This window comes from Panthera onca, chromosome B3, assembly GCF_046562875.1.
Source record: "Panthera onca isolate mPanOnc1 chromosome B3, mPanOnc1 haplotype 2, whole genome shotgun sequence".
NCBI lineage: Eukaryota > Metazoa > Chordata > Mammalia > Carnivora > Felidae > Panthera > Panthera onca.
This window is the reverse complement of record NC_138344.1, coordinates 117,438,981-117,455,319: the sequence shown is the minus strand read 5'-3', so window position 1 is coordinate 117,455,319 and position 16,339 is coordinate 117,438,981. Positions and strand designations below refer to the sequence as shown.

Sequence of the window (16,339 nt, the reverse complement as noted above, 5' to 3'; positions counted from 1 at the left end):
CACCCAAGTGTCCCGAGAAACTATTCTTGATAGAAGTGCTCACCAACAATTTGCTAGATGAAAATGCTGAATCCCAGCTTCTTTGCAGCTGCTTTGCCAGACAGGCATTAAGCAAGATGTGTTGTGGAAGGCTGGGCTTGGCTTTGCCTTTCAGAGAATCTTGTAAGTACTTGAAGAAAAAAAATAATTTCTTTTAAAAATATTAATATTTAATATTATTTTTTTTAACATCTATTTATTTTTGAGAGAGAGAGGGCAGGGGAAGAGCAGAGAAGAGAGGGAGACACAGAATCTGAACCAGGCTCCAGGCTCTGCACTGACAACAGAAAGCCCGATGTGGGGCTTGAACCTATGGACCGTGAGATCATGACTTGAGCTGAAGTCAGATGCTTAACTGACCGAGCCACTCAGGCGCCCCCCTTTAAAAATTTTTTTAAATGTTTTATTTGTTTTTGAGAAAGAGACAGAGCCCGAGCCGGGGGGAGGAGCAGAGAGAGAGGGAGACACAGAATCTGAAGCAGGCTCCAGGCTCTGAGCTGTCAGCAGAGCCTGATGCCAGGCTCGAACTCATGAACTGTGCGATCATGGCCTGAGCCGAAGTTGGATGCTTAACCAGCTGAGCCACCCAAGCGCCCCAAGAAAAATAATTTCTAAGAGACCATTATTCTGTTAGAACAACGTTAATTTCAAAGAAACATGATTTAATTTTGGAAAGTGATTGGGCAATACTTACCAAAATTATTATATGCATATACCTTATGACACAGACACACAAATCCTCAACAAAATGCTAGCAAATCAAATCCAGAAGCATATAAAAAGGATTATACATGATGAGCAAGCAGGATTTATCCCAGGAATATAAGTTTGATTCAACATAGGAAAATCAATCATGTAATACAGCATATTAACAGAATAAATGGAGCGGAAAACTCCATGCGATTATCTCAATAGATGCAGAATGCCTCTCATGATTAAAAACTAGAAATAGAAAGGTTATAACTTCCTCAACTTGATATAGGGCATCCACAAAATACCCAAAGCTGGGGTGCCTGGCTGGCTCAGCCATTAGGGCACGGGATTCTTGATCTCAGGGTTGTGAGTTCAAGCCCCACATGGGTGTGGAGCCTACTTAAAACAAACACTCAAAGCTAACATCATACTTCATGGTGAAAAGAGTGCAAGTTTTCCCCGAAGATAAGGAACAAGACAAGGATGTCCATTCTCACCATTTCTATTCAACAATGTACTGGAAGTTCTAGTCAGGGGCAATTCGGCAAGAAAAAGAAACAAAAGGCATCCAAGCAGGAAAAGAAGTAAAACTATTTGTATTTGCAGATGACATGATCTTATGTAAAAAAAAAAAATCCTAAAGACTACACAAAAAAACTATTAGGGGTGAAAAATGAGTTAAGCAAGTTTGCAAGATACAAGATATTAAAAAAAAAAAAAGGAGTTGTAATCCCATACTAGCAATAAACAATCTGAAAATTGAAATTAAAGAAAACAATTCCATTTACAATAATATCAAAAAGAATACTTAGAAATACATATAATAAGGTTAAGTGTATAACTTGTACATTGAAACTATAAAACACTCAAAGAAATTAAAGAGGATCTAAATAAATGGAAAAACATCCATGTCATGGATTGGAAGACCCTGAGATTAATAAGAGTCTCATGCTCTACTGACTAATCCAGCCATGCATCTCCCAACTGATTTTTGAAAAAGGTGCCAAGACTATTCAATGAGGGAAAGAATAATCTTTTCAACTGCTATGACTGCTGGATATTCACCTGCAAAAGAATGAATTTGGATCTCTATTTCACATTATACATAAAAATTAACTCTAATGGATTCAATATTTAAAACTATAAAACTCTGAAGAAAATAAAGGTATAAATCATCATGATCATGGAATAATGGTTTCCTAGATACAATACCTGAAGCATAAGAAAAAAATAAATTGGACTTCATCAAAATCAAAAACTTTAGTGCAAAGGGCACTATTAAGTGAACCCCCCCCCCCCAAAGTAATAAGACAACTCACAAAATGGAAGGAAATTATTTTTAAATCATATATTTGATAAGGATCTAGCTATCCAGAATATATAAACAACTTAAGAGGAAAAATAACCCAATGAAATAATGAGCAAAAAAATTAGACATACAAATGGCCACTTAGAACATGAAAAGATGTTCAACATCATTAGTCACTAAGTAGATGTAAATCAAAACCACTTAGCACTTCATGCTTATTAGGATGGCTACAATAAAAAAAAAACATAACAGGTAACTACAAGTATTGGTGAGGATGTGGAGAAACCTCAAACATTGCTGGTGGAAAGCAAAATGCTGCAGCCACTTTGGAAAAATAGTCTGGGAGTTTGTCAAAAGTTTCAACCGTTACCACATGACTCAGCAAAACCCAGCAGAAATGAAAACCTGTATCTATGCAAAAATTTGGACGGTAACATTCACAGCAGTATTCGTTAATGTCCCAAAGTAGAAACAACCCAAATCTCATTCAACTGATGAACAGATAAACAAAATACACCACATCCACAGGACAGAGTTCAACCATGAAAAGAGTGAGGTATGGATGCCTGCTACAATGTGGATGAACCTCGAAAACATTAAGTGAAAGAAGCCAGACAGAAAAGGCCACATTTTGTATGAATCAATGTATAGGAAATCTCCAGAATAGGCAAATCCAGATACAAAGAGAAAGGGAGGAGAGAGGGGAAGGAAGAGGTGGTTTCCAGGGGACCTGGAGTAGGGGAAGAGAAGGCAGAGAATGGGGAGTGACTCACTGGTACAAAGATTTCCTCCCTCACAAGGTTCTTTATAAAAGAAGCTTCTTGGGGAGTCTATTTTTCTGTTATGAGTAATTGCTTTTCTCAGTCATTCCAGGTTAGTTGATAAAGACTCTGATTACATTGTTTTATATTTTTAGGAATAAGAGTCACTGTTACACCCTTTATCTAGGTGCTGACTTAGTAAATTTTTATAGAATTTTAAATGATGGGTGTCTTGGTGGCTCAGTTGGTTAAGGGACTGACTCTTGATTTCAGCTCAGGTCATGACCTCACGGTTATGAGATTGAGCCCCCAGTTGGGCTCTGCACTGCTGGTGTGGAGTCTGCTTGGGATTCTTTTTCTCTACCCCCCCTTCTGAGCGCTCTCTCTCAAAATAAACATTAAAAAACAAAAACAAGAATTTTAAATGATTTATGATGTCCCATGTGTACCTGTTTATGTTTTCATAGGCAACATTCCACCAAATTATTAGCTTTGGTAACAAAAGCTATGGTATCATATATAATACTTTACTATGACAGCAGTTTTGTTTGTTTTAAAACCAGAATCAGGTTGAATGTGACTTTCATTTAAATTAAAATTTATGCTTGTGCATTTGTAAAGCACTGATACACTAGTGTCATATTTCCTTTATTCTGTTTGGTTACACACCTATTGAAAGGTAAATATACAGAGTGAATGATGAGACTTCATGTTTCAGTAAGTTTAAAAAAAAAACTTGGTCTTTTTACTTAATGTTTCATGAGATAGAATTTTTTATTCAGAACAACTAGATAGGATCCTTTTCTGGAGTCGACCTAAAAGAAGCTAACTGGGATTGGTAGATCTTTTGGTTTCTGTTATCTACTTACTATAGCACTCTTGACTAGGAACAGTGCAATATGAAACACTTTGAAATCCATAATCTTAAAAAAAAAAAAAAAAAAGAGGAAGGTAATGATACAAAAAAACCCACTCATTATCACAAGGTAAGAGGTTAAAATGACTGGGGGTATGTAATATTTTTTAAAACCTCCATTTTAGGTCAGCACAAACTTAATTTCCCCCCCTATTTCCAGCAGCATTTCATTCTGAGGTTTAACATGGCAGGCCAGTATAAAGTTTTACAGTTCAGTACAGCAGACCCCCAGGCCCACGGTTTCACTTTCCCCAGCTTTGGTTATCCTCCATCAGATCCAGAAGCAGAGGATCTTCCTCTGGTTAGATCTTCAGAAGATCAGTAACAGCCTATTGTGTCACAACGCCTACATGTTGATTCATCTCACAGGCATTTTATCATCACATCATCATAAAAAGGATGAATACCATAAAATAAGAAATTTTCAGACAGACCATGTTCACATTAACTTTTATCACAGTACACTGTTGTAATTGTTCACTTTATCATTAGTTGTTGCTCACCTCTTACTATGCCTAATTTAGGAACTAAACTTTATCACAGGTATGTATGTATAGGAAAAACATAGTATATACAGGTTTCAGTACCATCCATGGTTTCAGGCATCCACTGGGGGTGTTGGAATGGGTCCCCCCAGACAAGGGGTACTATTGTAATCCTGGATTCTGAGTCATTTTAAGATAAAAATGGAAAAAAGTGTAAGAAAATTAATTTTCTTCTTCTGTAACATTTCAAATTATCTGCTTGTTGATCCTCTCTCAGTCAACAGGTAGATACCTGTCCCCTTCCAAATACACTTAGCTGACAGCAATCTCTGAAAAGGAACTCTTAATCTGCTGTCAGCGAGCACTATAAACCCCAACACATAAAACCAGAAATAGACAGGACCACCTAACTCATGCTCTGAAACCTACTGTTTTTCTTTCTTATTATACTTTCTTGAGGCACTGATGAAGATGTTTTGCAGTGACCAGAACATTGCAACCGCCAGGCCAGCAAAGTCCTGACAGCAACAGAACGCCGAAGACCACATCCCAAACATTCCCTCCCCGGGCCACGATCACTTGCTATACACATACCCACCCACTGTGATCACATCCTGTCTGCTCTTTTGCACACACCCTCCTGAGCCTCTCCCTATAAAACTACAGGTGTCCATCTTGCAGGCTGGGACGTCAGTTAAGGCTGGAGCCTGCCACCTCCTCTGGTTGCCGGCACGGAAATAAAATTCTCCCTTTTTTCCAAACCCTTGTCTCTTATTACCGGCTTCTCTTGCCATGAGTTTTTCCCAATTAGTTCCGAAACAGTGTTGGCAAACCTAGTCAGGAGGTGTGCTTTTGATTTGCCAAGCTCCCTTGGGATTCCCAGGGATGGAGCAGTTGGCCTCACAGGGAACCAAAGCTGCCCTCTTAGTTTCCTGAGGTACTGGCTGAGATAGATCGTTGGGTTATGTTCTCACATTATCTAAATGAGGTGGATAATCTGGTGGATACCTAGAACTTCTGAAAAACCTATAAACCTTCCTCATTAACCTTTGCCGTATTTTGGTAGGCAGCAGTGTATATCTGTAACACTTTGAGGTGAAATAGAATTCAGTAGTGATAGAACTGAAATACAGTCTTGGTATCCTTAACTTTTTGGTTTTCAGAACTGCCAATAGGTTTCTCCAGATGAAAGCTGTTTGGATAGCACCCACTCTAGCTGTCTGTAATTGGGTTCTGCCTGTGAAACAACATACCAAACAGATGGTTTTGCGGACTTGTCCTTTCTAATTCCGCTTAGCTTCCCCATTCCTTGCTGTTAACAGTTGCTGTAAAGTCGTCTCATTTCATTTTTGCCTTGGCTGCATAAGCTTTCAAAGGTTCACCTCCTTTGGCTCCAAGTCTGAATCTCCACTTGTGGATAATCCAGAAGTTGGGCAAGTTCCTGAGTTTTTCGGGCCCTGCTTCAAAATCTAGGGTCTCTGTAGAGGCCTAATGGAGGATCTCACCCGGAGGTCGGCTTTGCCTCACAGTCAGGCAGTTCTCTCCAAAGGTTTGGCACAGCTCTCCAAAAGGCCTACGGCTGGAATATCCCAGTTTTCCTGATAACCGGCATTCCCCCTCCCCCAAGACAGCTCCTGCTCAACTCCATACCATGTGGGATCAACTCCACACCATGTGGGATTGTGGGGCTGCCCCGGGCCTCTACTCTTCCTGCACACTGGGAGCAGGCATGATTCTCCTTGCTCCAGCCCAGGGCTAAAATTCAGCATGGGGTACAGGCTCCATCTCCCCCACCGGAGACCTCAGGTTGGGAGGCCCTGGCAGCTGGGCCTCAGCATTCGGCCTGGAGCCCAACGAGGCCCCTTTGAGGCGCCTGGGCTGCATGGGGCCAAGGTTTCTTTCTGGGGTGATGAAATGTTCTGCAATAAGATCATGGGGATAGTCGCACGACCTTCTAAATATACTACAAAACCCACCCAGCTGTACCCTTTAAAATGGTGGATTTTATGGTATGTGAATTATATCTCAAAAACAAAGATTTACTACGCATCAGGATGATATTTAAAAGTGAGAAGCATCCTAAAACTCTAACAGGGTAATTAAGGTTATAGAGACTCTGGATTGTAATGTGGAAAATGCTAATGCTGAACGGTTTGTAAAGCAGAATACAAAATGGCCTCTACTAGGAGCTTGCCAAGCCCACCTTGTTTTTTTTTTTTTTTTTTTTAACTATTTTACCAATGAGGAAACTGAGGCTTAGGCTAAGTATCTGACCCAGCAGGACACACTGAGTGGTGGAAAAGGAATCCCACCCCCGCTGGTCAGGCCCCTGGGCTTGGTCACCCACAGAACACCACTCCAACTCTAATTTCCATTGTTATTTAAAGTCAGACTTTGGGGTTTTGGAATTTTGTTTCCCCCAGAAGTTGTCCCGGTTTTCTTTCCTGCTTGCTGTTTGGTTCACCGGACAAGGTGTGTAGACTACCCCACGCCCACCTGGGGGAAAAGGGGTATCACTGAGGTCAACGGGGGGGCGGGGTGCGATGAGGCTTCCAGGACCCTGAGAACAGGGAAAGGTGGCTCTCCCGCTAACACGCAACTCGGTGCGGAGGTTAGCTCGGAAAGCTTGGGTTCAACCCGGGGCTCCACCATTCACTAGTTCAGTAGTCAGCCTGGGCGAGCGAAACCGCACTAGGCCTCTTACTGCGTCTGACAAAGGTAGTCCTGCCCACCTCACTGGGCTGGTGGGGGTGGAAACTTACTTAAGGCTTGGAAAATAGCTGGCACAATGCCTAGCACTCCGTTAAGCGCTCAGCGTGCACACAACCTCAACTTTAAGGAAAACCGCCACCAAGGGTCCGCGGTCCAGCCTAGTGGCAAGTGTCGGGCGCCACCTTCAGCAACAGCGCTTAAAAAAAAAAACGCTCCTTCGCGACCGACGCAGAGCGGCGACACTCGCGGTCCCCCCCCCAACCCGGTGTTCAGAGCAGAAGAACCTACCAGACGAGACGAGCCAGCTGTGCCCGCCCACGAAGCCCGCGCACCGTAGTTCGCCGGCCCAGCCCCCCACCCACCCACGCCTCGGTCGGGCCGGCGTTCCACGTGCTCGGCTGCTCCCCGCCCCTTTCTCCGGCCTTCCCCCGCGGCCCATCCCATCCCGAGCTCTGTGAGGGGAGCAGCAGCGGCCCCCGGACCGACGCCAAAAGTCACGCTCGTCGGCAGACACTTACTTCTTAGAGCGTCCCTTCTGGATCTCTCTCGGGCCCAGGACCGGCACCAGTACGGGCTAAGCGTGGAAGGACCCGGAAAGACCCAGGTATAGCGTCCGCCACTTAGTGGCGTCCGTTTTTGTGTTGTCGCAGCGGATAGGACTAGGCGGCCGCCCCTTCCTTCTTATTGGACGTGGCTTCTGACTGTCTACGCCAATAGGGTGGATCTTGGAGGGGGCGGAGATTGGGGGTTCGGCTTCGCCCAGGCCTGGCGTAGAGGCCGCGTGTCTGCCGGCGAGTCTGGGGCGGGGCCGGACGCGTTTGGGGCGGGGCCGGACGCGTTTGGGGCGGGGCCGGGCAGGGTAGGAGGGTGAGTTCTGACCCCGGAAGTTCCGAGGCTGCATCCTCGGAATAGGTGGGTACCTAACCCAGCCACGGGGTAACGCAGCCAAGGGGTACCTTGTTTCCCCGAAGCTGATGGGTCCAGCCCGGAGAAATCCTCTCGCCGCTCGGGACTACTACCTTCAAAGCTGAGACTTGGGGAGGAGGAAAGATTTTGTTGAGGGAAGGGGAAAGGAGTCTCTTAGATGAGGGAGAAAAAGGAACGGGTGGTGACTTCTTGGGCAGTGACCTCAGGTGGCTGAGGCTGCTGTTCCTAGATGGCTCTAAGGTGCAGAGGAGCGTGGCCTGAACTGCCACTAGGAATCTCGCTCCTAGGTCTAGTTCTGTTTTCCCGCTTTGCTGTGTGACCTAGGACGAGTCTTTTACCCTTTTGTGCCTGCATGAAACAATGAAGTTGATCTGCTGTTCCGATGTTCTCTCCAGCGCAAAGTTTGTTCATACCAATATTTCTAGAATGTTCTATGTATGCTGTTTCTGTACCAGGTATCAACTGACAGCTATCAGAACTTCTAGAAACCTGTGATGGGCACTTGGCCAGAAGGGACGGTTCTGTGAGAAGATCTGGGTCCAAATAGGCCAGGCTTGAAAAAAGAAAAAGAAATTAAACAAATAGGTCAGGGTTGGTCGTTTTCCCTAGCAGGCCTGGCACACCATGTACCTTTTTAACCCAGGCCCCTATGCGTGGCTGGACCAATTAGGAAATGGGTTGTGTGGTTTATCAGTTGTATCTCTATGTGAAAGCATTTCAATCCATAATAAGGTAGAATTTCTGCTCTCCAGGAGTTTACAAACAAATGCAGGGTGTGGAGCAGGGGAGAGGTGGCGAGGGGAATGAGAAGTGAGTAGAGTCACAATAAAGGACAGCTTTGTGAAGCTTGAGTGGCCCACAAGAGAAGGCAGAGAGAAAAACTCTAAACTGAACAAACCTGACTGGAAGCCTGTTCAAGGAACAGGAATTCGTTTGGCTGCGTGGGAGGGGAGTCTGGGAAGCAAAACCAGCCAGATAGGTTGGGCCAAATGTTAGGGAATGGACAGGGCGGAGGGGTCCGAAGGTTTGAGAATGGGGCAGGTCAGGACTGACGCTGGGCTTCGGAGAGATCAGGGCAGCACAGCAGAAAGAGACTGGAGAGGAAAAGATTGTGGACGTCGGCGGGGAGGCTCTTGAGGAGCTTTACTGCAGCAACAGTTCCTGTGAAAGGTAGTCAGGGCTGAGCCAGAGTGGTGGCAGCTGGGATGGAAATGAGGGTAGATGGGAGACACATTTCCCAGTAGGAAGCATCTGCGAGGCTTGATGAATTCTGTGGGAGGAGTCAAATGGGATTTCAAGCCGGAAGAGCTAGGGTTGCTGGAGGATGGCAGGAAGGAGTTGGCTTTGGGGCCGGAGCTGAGTGAATGGCAGCCAGCCGCCAGAGAGCTGGTTCTGCCTTGGGGATCTGCTACAGGCGCACCACGGAACGATCAAAGAACATTTGCAAATCAAGGCTGAAAGGGAGCTTGGTCTTGGGCAAGTCATTTGGCTGTCTGTGAACCTCAGTTACCTCACAAAGTGACGATGATCCCTTACTGAAGAGGGTTATTAGGAGGAGTAGATGTGGTGACTGCTTGGCCTACGTGCCCATGGATTGAGCACCCTCTGTTCTGAGGAAGGCTGGGTATCTGGATGGTGCATGTTACCATCAAAAGTAAAAACAATTCCTTTTTTTTTTTTTTTTTTTCCATTTTATCTCCAGAATTTGAAGCCAAGGCAGGCACAAGTTTTTCTCTGAAATGGCATCTAAAAGGAATAGCATTTGGGGCGCCTGGGTGGCTTGGTCAGTGAAGCATCCGACTTCGGCTCAGGTCATGATCTCAAGGTCCGTGAGTTCGAGCCCCGCGTCAGGCTCTGTGCTGACAGCTCGGAGCCTGGAGCCTGCTTCGGATTCTGTGTCTCCCTCGCTCTCTGCCCCTCCCCCACTCATGCTGTGTCTCTCAGAAGTAAATGTTAAAAAAATTTTTTAAAAAATTAATAACATTCAATTTGACATTAAAGGAAGAAACATACTTATATAGTCCTTGTCATGCCACATATTTTCTAAGCCCTTTCCATAGATTCATTCTTCTCATTGCAACAGCCCTGTGGGGTAGGTACGATTAACAACACTAGTTCACTGATCAATTGAGTCATAGAGAGGTTAAGTAACTTGCTCAAGGTCACACAGTAAGTGGCAGAGCCAGGATTTAAACTCAGGCAGTCTGGTTTCAGAGTTAGTGCTCTGGAACTATTTCAAAACTATTGAAAGTTACAGCACTCCAGTTTGATGTAAAATACGTATAATTCCTAATACAGAGAAGTGATTTTCTTAATATATAAAGTACTACAAATAAACTCAATGGAAAAAATGAGCAGTGGGGTGCCTGGGTGGCTCAGCTGGTTAAGTATCCAACTCTTGATTTCAGCTTAGGTCATGATCTCACGGTTTGGGAGATTGAGCCCCAAGTCGGCTCTGCAGTGGAGCCTGCTTAATATTCTCTTTCTCTCTCTGTCTCTCTCTGTCTCTCTCTCTCTGCCTCTCCCCTGATTGGTCTCTCTCTCTCTGCCCCTCTCCTGACTGCTCTCCCTCTCTCTGTCCCTCCCCTGTTGCTCTCTCTCTTTCCCCACCTCCCTATCAAAATAAATAGATAAGTTAAAAACAAAACAAAACAAAAAAAAACAGTGGCCATATACAGAAAAGGAAGAAAACATGAAAGGATCCTCAGTGTCACTCAATATAAGGGAAATGTAGTTTAAAACTCCTCTGACATAACCTTTTCATAACCAGATTGGCAAAATCCAGAAGTTAATGCTCAGTGAGGCTCTCCTACAACCTCTAAGGGAGTCAATTTGGCAACATATCAGTATTATCAAAATAAAAAATGCATATACCTTTGACCCAGCAATTGCACTGCTGAGAATTGATCCAAAGAATATATTTGCTTATGTGCAAAATGACTTAGGTACATGGAATATTGTGTAATAGCAAAAGTTTGGAAGGCATCTTAATGTCTTTTAGTAGGAGACTAGTTAAATAAATGATGGTGCATTCATAGTGGAATACTATGCACTAAAAAAATAAAAAGAAAGGTTGTTTTGTATACTGACATAAAATTACCCCCAGGGTAGGGACCCCTGAGTGGCTTAGTCAGTTCAGTGTCTGACTCTTGATTTCTGCTCAGGTCATGATCTCACAGTTCGTGGGTTGAAGCCCCTGCCCACTGTGAATGCAGAGTCTGCTTGGGATTCTGTCTCTCTGTGCCTGCCTTGCTTGTTCTGTCTCACAAAATAAATAAATAAACTTAAAAAAAAAATATCCCCAAGATAGATACTTGGTGAAAAAAGCAAGGTGAAGAACAGTATGTAAAGTATTATATACAGTTAAAAATGTGTATGTGTGTATGCATGTATATCTCCCTGGAATGATAGATAGGAAACTGATACCACTTACCTCTAGGGAGGGGACCTGGATGGTTAGGAGACAGGGATGACCAAAAGTCTCATTGTGCCTTTTGAATTTTGATCATATGAATATAGTGCCTATTGAAATATAAAATTTATGGGGCACTTGGGTGACTCAGTCAGTTAAGCATCTGCCTCTTGATTTCGACTCAGGTCATGATCCCACGGTTGGTGAAATCGAGCCACATGTCAGGCTCTGTGCTGACAGTACAGAGCCTGCTTGGGATTCTCTTTCTCCCTCTCCCTCTGCCCCTCCCCAGCTCACACACGTGTGCTGCTTCTCTCTCTCAAAATTAATAAATAAACATTTAAAAAATATATAAAATTTAAGTGTTAAATGAACATTACGTACAGCAACCAACTGCCAAAGTTACTAATTTTAAGAGGTGATATGTAGGGGTGCCTGGGTGGCCGAGCAACCTGTCATGATCTCAGGGTCATGGGATTGAGCCCTGAGTCGGGCTTTGCACTGAGCATGGGATTCCCCCACCCTTCTCTCTTTGCCCCTCTCCCCTGCTTGCTCTCTTAAAAAAAAAAATGTAAATGCCTTGCTAAAGGAACTAGAATACCCATCAAATCCCATCATGGACACACTAATGGAAAGTATAATCAATACAGGAGAAACAGAAATTAACACATCAATAAAGTGATAGCAGTCCACCACAAGCACAGAAAAAGTATCCTTGTAGTCAGAATTTGTCAATATTTATTCAGTAGTTTATGTTTATTCAGTGTTTATTCACTGGAAATCTGCATCCAGAGTAACTCTCCAGTCCTTTCCCTAATGTGAATTACATTTTCTACAAGACTCTCCAACCCTCTTTGTACCATTATATTCACCAAACTGCTGATGACTGCTTTTACTACCCAGGAAACATGATTCTAGAAGGGAGGGAGCTTTGGGTAATGGGCAAGAATATTCTAGATACTAGGAAGTTATATATCCCAGTAATAATAAAAAATTGGCATTCTATGTACTTGGATGGACTGAAGCAGTTTCTAAGGATCTGGTCCAAGTAACTGATAATATCAAACGTTGGAACCCCCAAACTCAAGGACAAGACTCGTGGTGCTTCTAAAATGTCATTCTTAGCTAGTGAACAGCTTGACCAATTCAACAATAATACACACTTGATGCAAAAATTTAAGAAACAGAAAAGCACAAAGTTTAAAAAAAAAAAAAGGCCCCGGGGCGCCTGGGTGGCTCAGTAGGTTAAGCATCCGACTTCGGCTCAGGTCACGATCTCGCGGTCCGTGAGTTCGAGCCCCGCGTCAGGCTCTGGGCTGATGGCTCAGAGCCTGGAGCCTGTTTCCGATTCTGTGTCTCCCTGTCTCTCTGCCCCTCGCCCGTTCATGCTCTGTCTCTCTCTGTCTCAAAAATAAATAAACGTTAAAAAAAAAAAAAAATTAAAAAAAAAAAAGGCCCCAAATGACCTATGATAAATCCATTCCTTGAAAAAAAACTACGGTTAATATTTCAATATCTTTATTTCTAAGCATGCATTTGTTGAAGTTGTTTAATAGTTCATTAATTTGTTCAAATATTTATTGAGTACTGGGAATGCTATGCCTGTTCTAGGTAATGGGGATGTAGTTGTATTTTTTTAATAATTAAAAACTTCTTTTTGAAACAATCATGAACTAATAGAAAATTCCAACTATAATACAGAGAAATTTCCCACTGGAATATTCTTAGTTTGTATTTTCTACAGTATAACCAATATGTATATATTAAAATATGTATATATTGGTTATACTGTAACCACAATTTAACCATCAAAATCAGGAAATTAATATTTTTATACTGCTACCACCCAATCTTTGGCCCCACTCAAGAATCACCCATCGTCCCAATAATTTTCTTTATGGCAAAAGGATCCAATTCAGAATCACATGCTGTATTTAGTTATGTCTCAAATCTCCTTTGGTCTAGAACAATTCCTCAATCTTTAATTTTCATGACCTTGATGCTTTTGATGATGGCAGGCCAGTTAATTTGTAGAATGTCCCTCAATTTGGGCCCTCATTTTGGGTGTGTCTTATGTTTTCCAGGATTAGATTCAGACTGTATCTTCAACAAGGAAAGCATAGAGGTGACACTGTATTCTCATTGCATCCTGTAAGGTGGGACATAATTTTGATTTGTCCCATTATGGATGATGTTAACTTTCACTTCTTGATTAAAGTAATGTCAGACAGGCTTCTCTAATGTAAAGTTACTCTCTTTTTGAAATTAAAATTTATTTTAGGGACACCTAAAGTCAGTTCAATGTCCTACTTTGGCTTAGGTCACGATCTCGTGGTCCATGAGTTCAAGCCTCACGTCGGGCTGTATGGTGACAGCTCAGAGCCTGGAGCCTGCTTCAGATTTTGTGTTTCCCTCTCTCTCTGCCCCTTCCCTGCTCACACTCCATCTCTCTCTCTCTCTCAAAAATAAATAAACATTAAAAAAAAGTTAGGGGCACCTGGGTTGCTCAGTTGGTTAAGCATCCAACTTTGGCTTAGGTCATGATCTCACGGTCCATGAGTTCGAGCCCCACATCAGGCGTTGTGCTGACAGCTCGAGAGCCTGGAGCCTGCCTCAAATTCTGTGTCTCCCTCTCTCTCTGCCCCTTGCCCTGCTTGTACTCTGTCTCTGTCTCTGTCAAAAATTAATAAACATTGGGGCGCCTGGGTGGCTCAGTCAGTTAAGCGTCCGACTTCAGCTCAGGTCATGATCTTGCGGTCCGTGAGTTCGAGCCCCGCGTCGGGCTCGGTGCCGACAGCTCGGAGCCTGGAGCCTGTTTCAGATTCTGTGTCTCCCTCTCTCTGACCCTCCCCCGTTCATGCTCTGTCTCTTTCTTTCTCAAAAATAAATAAACGTTAAAAAAAAATAAAAAAAATTAATAAACATTAAAAAAATAAAATTAAAGGTTATTTTAAATTTTGAAATAATTATAGACTCACAGGAAGTTGCAAAAATAATATAAAGAAGTCCCTGTAACCTTCATATAATTTCCCCAATGGTAACATCTTACTGACATAACCATAGTACAAGGTTACTTTTTTTTTTTTTTTTTTTGTAATTTGGTATTTGCGAGTCTATGTAAATGTCCTATTCTTTATCAAGCATTCAATTAATTAATCTATTTTAATTAATAGACTCAGAGTTTCCTAACATTACTTCGTGGGTTAAATCCATTCTCATCATTACTTATTTTTATGCTAAAATAGTCCCAGTTTGGTAGTAGAAACTCTTCCAACTGACCTCTGTGTCCTTTTGACATGTCCTCATTATTCTTTGGTCATTCTTTTCTGGCAAAAGATGTTGCAGGCTCGTCTGATACTTTTCCCTGCCCCAGGCCTAAAATGAGTTATTTCTCTAAGAACTCCTAGTACCATTTAGTGGACAGTGTTATTTAGAAGCCAAGATCTGAGTGCTATGCATACTTGTTATTAGGGTGTCCCTGTTGTAGGGCCCACTCAGGGTCACAGTTGGGAATATACACCCACACACTTCCACACACAGTGCACACACAAACACACACACACATTTACGTCTGTATTTACTTCCATATCTATCTATCTATCTACCTATGTCGAAAACCATGAATTAATACCAGTGCCTCCAACTCCAACCCATCATCGCAGGACTCATACAAGTTTTCTCCCTTTCCATATTTGTATCTTCTTCTCTAACAGTGAATTATCTTTAACTTACTTACTTATTTGATCAACTCTTCTGGATATAGCCATACATACAGGATTCTCTGCCACCATTCCTTTCCCAGTGCCGATGCCCTCCTAACCCCACACAGGCTCTGAGAACCCGTGCTGGGATATACTCTCCACCCCCCTCCAAGGAGGATGCCTTCCTCACTCTTGGGCTACAACATTCCATGTGGGGATATAGTTTTGGACAGACAAAAATCCTTGCTTTCAAGGAGCTTACGTTCTAATGGTGGGGCAGGAGGAACAAAGACATAAAGATAAAACAGGTAATGGTAAGTGCAATGAAAGAATAAAACAGGATAAAGTGATAAGAAGGGACTGGGGTGCTACTGTGGATTGGTGATATGTGGGTTATTCTCTTTATGTACCATTCTCCAACGTTATTTGCCCTGCTCCATGCATACCTACACAATGCATCAATTTGGCTTCTCTACTGCCTGCTTTCTGATGGAGTTCAACCAGTAGGAGATAGGTGGGTGAAGGAGAGAGAAATCTCCCTGCTTTGGGATGTATTTTCCAGCAGTGGCCCCTCCTTGGGCTTCAGCTCTCACTAGGCTCCAGAAATTGCATATCTTCTTCTTGTCCTTTCAAGCCCTCTGGTAGTAATAGCTTCTCACTGTTGGCTAGTGGGTGGGTGCCCCAATGGTCTTGTTTCTCTTTACCCTGCTTCCACCTTTGTTAATATTTCCATCATTCAAGTCTCTTGAACCCTCTGAGCTACATGGTATTTCAGGAAAGGGCTCTTTAAGAAAATGACTCTTTTTGTTTAAACAATTTTTGTGAGCTATTTTTTTTCAGGTCAGTGTGTATTCTTACACAATATGATTTTCAAAAACTCACTCTGATCACTTAAAAAAGGAAAACGTTAACCAGGCTTGTCTTTCTGGAATTGAGTGCAGAATAGATTCATTTCTTGTCCTGCCCCAGACCTGAGGGCTAAGTAGCTTGTGCTGTGTTTTATTTTTTTATTATTTATTTATTTATTTATTTATTTATTTATTTATGCTGTGTTTTAAAGGGGGTGGCATTGATGGGGCGTCTGGGTGGCCCAGTCGTTTGAGCGTCCAACTTCAGCTCAGGTCATGATCTCACCGTCTTGTGAGTTTGGGCCCCGCGTTGGGCTCTGTGCTGACAGCTCAGAGCCTGGAGTCTGTTTCGGATTCTGTGTCTCCCTCTCTCTCTGCCCCTCCCCAGCTCACGCTCTGTCTTTCTGTCTCTGAAAAATGAATAAACCTTAAAAAAAAAAAAAAAAAAGGGTGGCATTGAGGAGGACACTTGTTGAGATGAGCACTGGGTATTGTATGTAAGTGATGAATCATGGGAATCTACTCCCGAAGCCAAG

At 43.0% G+C, this 16,339-nt stretch overlaps 2 protein-coding genes across 3 annotated transcripts in view; one reads left to right on the top strand and one right to left on the bottom strand.

Annotated features, from left to right (window-relative positions):
* The window catches only part of DCAF4 (DDB1 and CUL4 associated factor 4), a 31,056-nt gene extending 23,746 nt beyond the window's left edge, over nucleotides 1-7,310 (bottom strand). The window contains exon 1 of one of the 2 annotated variants that reach the window (XM_078448050.2): nucleotides 7,204-7,310. The gene's annotated coding sequence lies outside the window, so the exon portion shown is untranslated. The remainder of the gene's footprint in view (nucleotides 1-7,203) is intronic. The other variant, XM_060617341.3, reaches the window with a different exon arrangement.
* An 89-nt stretch (nucleotides 7,311-7,399) lies between these two features.
* Nucleotides 7,400-16,339, top strand: part of DPF3 (double PHD fingers 3) — a 303,761-nt gene continuing 294,821 nt past the window's right edge. Inside the window, exon 1 of the mRNA XM_060617356.3 lies at nucleotides 7,400-7,519. The gene's annotated coding sequence lies outside the window, so the exon portion shown is untranslated. The remainder of the gene's footprint in view (nucleotides 7,520-16,339) is intronic.